This window comes from Hibiscus syriacus, unplaced genomic scaffold (assembly GCF_006381635.1).
Source record: "Hibiscus syriacus cultivar Baekdansim isolate YM2019G1 unplaced genomic scaffold, ASM638163v2 tig00110722_pilon, whole genome shotgun sequence".
NCBI lineage: Eukaryota > Viridiplantae > Streptophyta > Magnoliopsida > Malvales > Malvaceae > Hibiscus > Hibiscus syriacus.
In genome coordinates, this window is record NW_024062840.1 from 461,874 (window position 1) to 467,896 (window position 6,023).

At 33.2% G+C, this 6,023-nt stretch overlaps 1 long non-coding RNA gene across 1 annotated transcript; it reads right to left on the reverse strand.

Annotated features, from left to right (window-relative positions):
• Window positions 1–276: 276 nt before the first annotated feature.
• On the reverse strand, window positions 277–1,065 carry LOC120139090. Its single transcript, XR_005517589.1, has 3 exons — window positions 952–1,065; window positions 828–869; window positions 277–641 (listed from the first exon to the last, which is right to left on the reverse strand). It is a non-coding gene; the product is annotated as an uncharacterized LOC120139090 (long non-coding RNA).
• Window positions 1,066–6,023: the final 4,958 nt, after the last annotated feature.

Below are 6,023 nucleotides of genomic sequence, written 5' to 3' on the forward strand. Positions count from 1 at the left end.
TAAATACCCTAACTCATTTAACTTCAAAATCATCCTAAAATCATTTTCTTTCTCCCAATACTAGAGAGCTTCATTGTGAGTAGTGAGTGTTTTGTAAACACTTGTAAATTTTATCTCTTAGTAAAAGATCTACAGCAGTCCGGAGACGTAAGCAAAATTGGTTGAACTTCGTTATCAATTTCGGGTATTATTTTTCCGTTTTTATTTTGCATTCTCGCTAATCTGGTTATAGGGAAATTACTCATACTCTGTTTATTTCCCAACAAAAAAATGGTCGCAACATCGTACAATATTGAATTTGTAAATAAAGAGCTCACAATCACATCTGTGGACAAGATGGTTAATGATATGATTTAGATTCTAAAAGTTCCCAACCTCATTCATTTTTGCAGTTTTGCAGGTTGGGAATTTGTATTTACTAATTATTTCAGTATGCATGAGACTTACCTAAACATAAAAACCGCTTGCAGAAGGTCTACAACGAGTGCGGATGCACCTCCACCTCCGTTGCAAACACCACCAACTCCGTATTTCCTATTTCTCTGCTTCAAAATGCCTAAAAGTGCGACTAAGATACGGGCTCCACTGCAACCCAAAGGATATCCCAAGGATACAGCTCCACCGTTCACGTTAACCTTCTCCTGCAACCATTCAAGGAGGGGGGAAAACTTGAGGTTAAGAATGAAATAGCAACTTTCTTTTTGACAAATGCCAACTTGGGAACGGCCAAACGAGATACTTTACAGTAAGACATACTAGTTCTCTCTCTTTTACGTTTTAACTGGAAAATACATAAGCCAGATGCTTTTGAGAGATAGAAAACTCACTGGATTGAGGTCAAGCAGTTTCTGGTTTGCAAGAGCCACAACCTGCAGAGAGGGGCATTATTTCAAAACTGGCAACTTTATCAATAAGGGAATAATACATTTAGAAAAGGAAATGTTATCTTACAGCAAAGGCTTCATTGTTTTCATAGTAATCAATTTGAGAAGCTGCCAACCCAGCATTTGAAATGGCTTTGGGTATGGCAAGGGCTGCAGCTGTTGTAAAAAACTCTGGAACCTGGAAATCTTTCTCATGTAAGTAAAGAAGTTGTAGAACAATTAACATCGAAAGTAAATTCGACTTACTCGTCAAATAAGTTGTCCTGGGAAGCAAAAATATGAAATGTCATTTGAGAATATATTTTTTAAATATTTATTTATTTTAAATTCTTTTTTCACGTTTTTATTACGTTTCAAATGAAAATTGTATTTTACGGTATATTTATAAAAGTATAGATATCTATTCAAAAAATAAAAGTATATATATACCCTAAAAAATAAATGTATATATATTATTATTAGGTGAACTTGTGGAAATATTAAACTCATAACGTATAAGAGAGAAAATGTATCAAGGGAGAACTTTAAGTACATATTCTAGGGATTGTTGATAAAATAACAATAAGTTGATATCAAATAAAAAAAATTCAAAGAGCATTTTAGCCAAAATTGACTTAAATTTTGATGAGTCCAAGCAAAAAGATGATTTGGTATGAAGTAGAGTTTCGCCAAGGTACAAACGTAATTCACCAATACTTCATTATTTCATCATCTATTTATTTTATTATAAAACTTTGACTACGTTGATGTTAGTTAACCAAATGTCAATTTAATTAAAAGATTTTTTAATCTAAAATGTTATTATTGATGAAATTTAATTTATAATGTTAATATGAATGCTTGATATGAATTAGGTAAAAAGACATCCAAGGTTTCTGAAAAAATAAAACCAATGTGACATTCATCTTAGTTTTTGGATCAATGTAACTCTCAAACTCGAAAAAAGAACCTAGTGTGACCTTTTGACCAACGTTTTCCGTTATCGACAAACGGCTCCGTTAGTTCTTTCTGGGTAAATTACAACAATCATCAATCAACTATTTTCTTCTCTTCTATTTTGGGCACTAACTCTAAAAGTTTTTAATTTCGAAAACTCTAGAGAGTTCAGGGACTAAGGCTATAGTTAACCTGTCGTAACCGGTTTTCGTCCGGGCACGAATTTTTTACTTGGCGGGAAAAGTGATGTGAATAAAGGATTTTTTTAAATAATTTGGGAGTCGCCATCGGCCTTTTGGATCAGGTAGGTCAAATACCTAAAAATCATCCTTTAAAAGAGTTTTTCAGAAAACATCGATTAAAAGATAAACTGATCTGCGTTTTAACCAAAAATTCATTCTTTTTAATGATAAAAAGTGATTCGTGGTCGGTTACGTTTAGGGAATGATTAACACCCCTACAACGCCCAAAATTGGTACTTTATTAATTATAAATTGTCTCTATTATTAGAAATTTAAGAATTCAAAGATATATTTAATTTATAATTATGTTATTTCAAATTTTATTATTATAATTTTTAAGAAAATATATTAATTTAAATATATTTATAAAAATATTTATTTATTTAGAAATATCAGAAAAGGACTTCTAAGTACCTTAAGATAGCTCTTTTCTTCGATATTAAAAAAATAAATATTAAAATTTTAATAATTTAAATAAAACTAAATTATAATTTTTATAATGTTTAATTATTTAAAATACCAGAATAGGACATCCAGTTGTTTTAAGACTGCCCTTTTCTTTGATATTGAAAATAAATAAACATTATTATTTAAAAGAATGTAGATATATATTTATATGAATAAGATAATAATAATAAAATAATTATGAAAATAATAATTTAAACATATAAAATTAAAATATAAATAAACAATGAGTAAAATAAATAAAATTAAAATTAAATATAAAAAGTAATAAAACTTATAATTAAAATTGGTGACTAAATTATGACATATCAAGATTAAAAGCTCTAGTTTGAAATATTATGAAAACTAGGTGTTACTAATGTAATTAATCCTTAATTAATTAATTAGAGGTTAAAATAAAAGTTATTAAAGTTGTAAGGACTAAATACGGTATTTACCCTAAATATATATAAGTATACAGGCTATGACTAAATTATAAACTAAATAAAATTGAAAGACCGAATTAAAAGGTTCAAGATTTGATTTCAGTGACCAAAATGAAAAGTTACAAAACTGTGGTGGCAGCGGGTATAGTTTACCCACGCGAGAAATTACAGATATACCCCTTCCCCAAAACGGCGTCGTTTGGGGAAGGGTTTAAAAATCCCTTAAGGCCGGCCTTTAAGGTCAAGCTTCTCACTTTCATCTTTCCTCTTTTCTCTCTAGCTGAGAGAGAAGAAAAACTCTCTCGCCTCTCTCTAGTTTTCTGTCGCCGGCCGGCCACCACCAACGGCGCCGATCACCACCGCCGACCGCCACCAACGGTGGCCGGAATTCCCAAATTACCCTAGAGTGTAGATCTCGACCTCCTAAGGCCGAATATGGCCTTCGCTTGTCCTAAAACGCTTTAGATCGTTCTAGATCTAAAATAAATCGAAGGTTTTACCTTCGGTTTAACAACGATTCCGGTGGTTCCAAATGGTTTGGAGGCTTTTATGATGGTAAGATGCTCATTTTCCTCTTCTTTCTGATTATTGGGTGTCGATTTGTTCTCGTATTCTGCTCTCTATTTGGTTCACTGTTCTTGCCGTGGCTTTCTGTTTGTGTGTTGGTTGCCCCTCTGTTTTGGTTATCTCTGATTCTTCCTCTCTCCTCCCTTTTTTCAGGTTTGGTGGTGGCTTTTTATAGCCACCACAGTGCTCAGATCGGACCAGTCCAAAGAGGGAAGCTTCGGTGAGTCACCATAGCTATGGTGGTGACTCACCATAGGGCTTCAACGTGTGTGGCTTTGTGGTGTTTCTGGAGGCTTCTTTAAGGCGTGGCATCATGGCAACGGCGGGCTTAGACACCTGGTAGTGGAGGTGTCGGCAGTGAAGACGTGGGGCGGCTGGAACTCACTGGAAGCGGCGGTTGGGAGCTAGGTTTTGGAAACCCTAGCTGAAACCCTAAATTGGTTTAGGGTTTCCTTTTGGGTCTGGGCTGGTTTGTAATTATTATTATTTTTAATAATAATAATAATAATATAATAATAATAATAATAATATAATAATAATAATTATTATAATAATAATAATAAATAAATAAATGGTAAAAAAAATTAGTATCTTCAGCTGCCCCTCTTTGCTCATTTTTGTGTTAACAAGAATAGGGCAAAGACGAAAAGATAATAAATTTTTTTTATCCATTTGACTTCACTTGATTATGATGGCAATGTTGAATAATTTCTTCTTTGGGATTAGTTCTTCTAATTATGAACTTTTCCACTGGGGATGACAATTTATCTCCTTCTGTGATGTAATCTAGCAAAGGTTGCACAAGCTCTTCTCATTGTGAACTTCTTCTTCTTCAGATGAGTTCTTCTCATTGTGAACTTCTTCTGGAAATGCTGATGATGATATATCTCTTTCTGTGATAGAGTCATGCAAAATGTCGAACAAGCTCTTCTCATTATGAACTTCTTCTTCTTTCTTCAGATGAGTTCTTCTCATTATGAACTCTCTCTGGAAAAGTTGATCCATCGAATGATGAATTCGAGCGAAAAGTTGAACAAGTTCTTCTTATTATGAACTTCTTCTTCCTTCTTCAGATGAGTTCTTCTCATTATGAACTCTTTCACTGGGGATGCTGATGATGATATATCTCCTTCTGTGATAGTGTTATGCAAAAGGTTGAACAAGATCTTCTCATTATAAACTTCTTCTTCTTTCTTCAGATGAGTTCTTCTCATTATGAACTCTCTCTGGAAAAGTTGATCCATCGAGTGATGAATTCGAGCGAAAAGTTGAACAAGTTCTTCTTATTATGAACTTCTTCTTCTTTCTTCAGATGAGTTCTTCTCATTATGAACTTTCTTTGGAAAAGTTGATTCATCAAGTGATGGATTTGAGCAAAAGGTTGAACAAGCTCTTCTCATTATGAACTTCTTCTTCCTTCTTCAGATGAGTTCTTCTCATTATGAACTTTCTCTGGAAAAGTTGATCCATCAAGTGATGGATTTGAGCAAAAGGTTGAACAAGCTCTTCTCATTATGAACTTCTTCTTCCTTCTTCAGATGAGTTATTCTCATTATGAACTCGACCTGGTAATGCTGATCCATCAAATGATGAATTCAAGCGAAAAGTTGAACAAATTCTTCTCATTATGAACTTCTTCTTCCTTCTTGAGATGAGTTTTTCTCATTATGAACTCGACCTGGAAATGTTTTAAGAAAAAAACATTCTGCACTGTAGGGCTTAAAGCTGACCCGAAGGTTTTGAAAACATCAAAAAGCTCCCGAAGGCTTTTTGGAAACATCATGTACTGTAGGATTTACATATGTGAGAAATAGTTTACTAAGTAAGAAACTATGAAAATCGTCTTCTTACTATTCAACAATTTCTTTTTTAGAAAAGATTGAATGAGAAACTATGAAAACCGTTTTCTCATTATTTTTTAAAATAACATGTTGATTGGGTAACATGCCCCAATCTCAAGATAATGCTCACTCTTGCGGATTACGTTCATCTATTCTTCAGATGTTTGCGTGATTCCTATATTTGCGGTTTTGAATACCTTCTTCTTGTAAGGTATTTTTTTACCCTGAATCTTCTTGTTCTTCCGAAGATCTGTAAAACTTCATGTTTAAATGCACTCAGATGTATCAATGTAATGCATTGTCTATTGTGTAAATGATATTCTTATGAATGCATGAATGTTGATGCAATCTTCATTTGACTTCAAAGTGGTGAACTTGGTCTTTCTTCACTTCATCATTTATTGCCAGGGTTACCTCTGGATATCAGTGTAGAAACTTATGCTATCAAGCTTGCATTTCTGCAGAATCATCTGATCAACTTGTATCTTGGTGCCTTCTTTGCTTCATTTAAGTCTTAGAAGAAATGTTTCATTTATGGAACTCTTGTCGTAGTCAAAATTATGACCCTGATGCTCCATTTTGCCTTGGATAAAACCAACTTTATTTGCTTGGACTTGTGTATAAATCCCATAAAGCTTTCATATTTGAAAAGAGAATCTATCA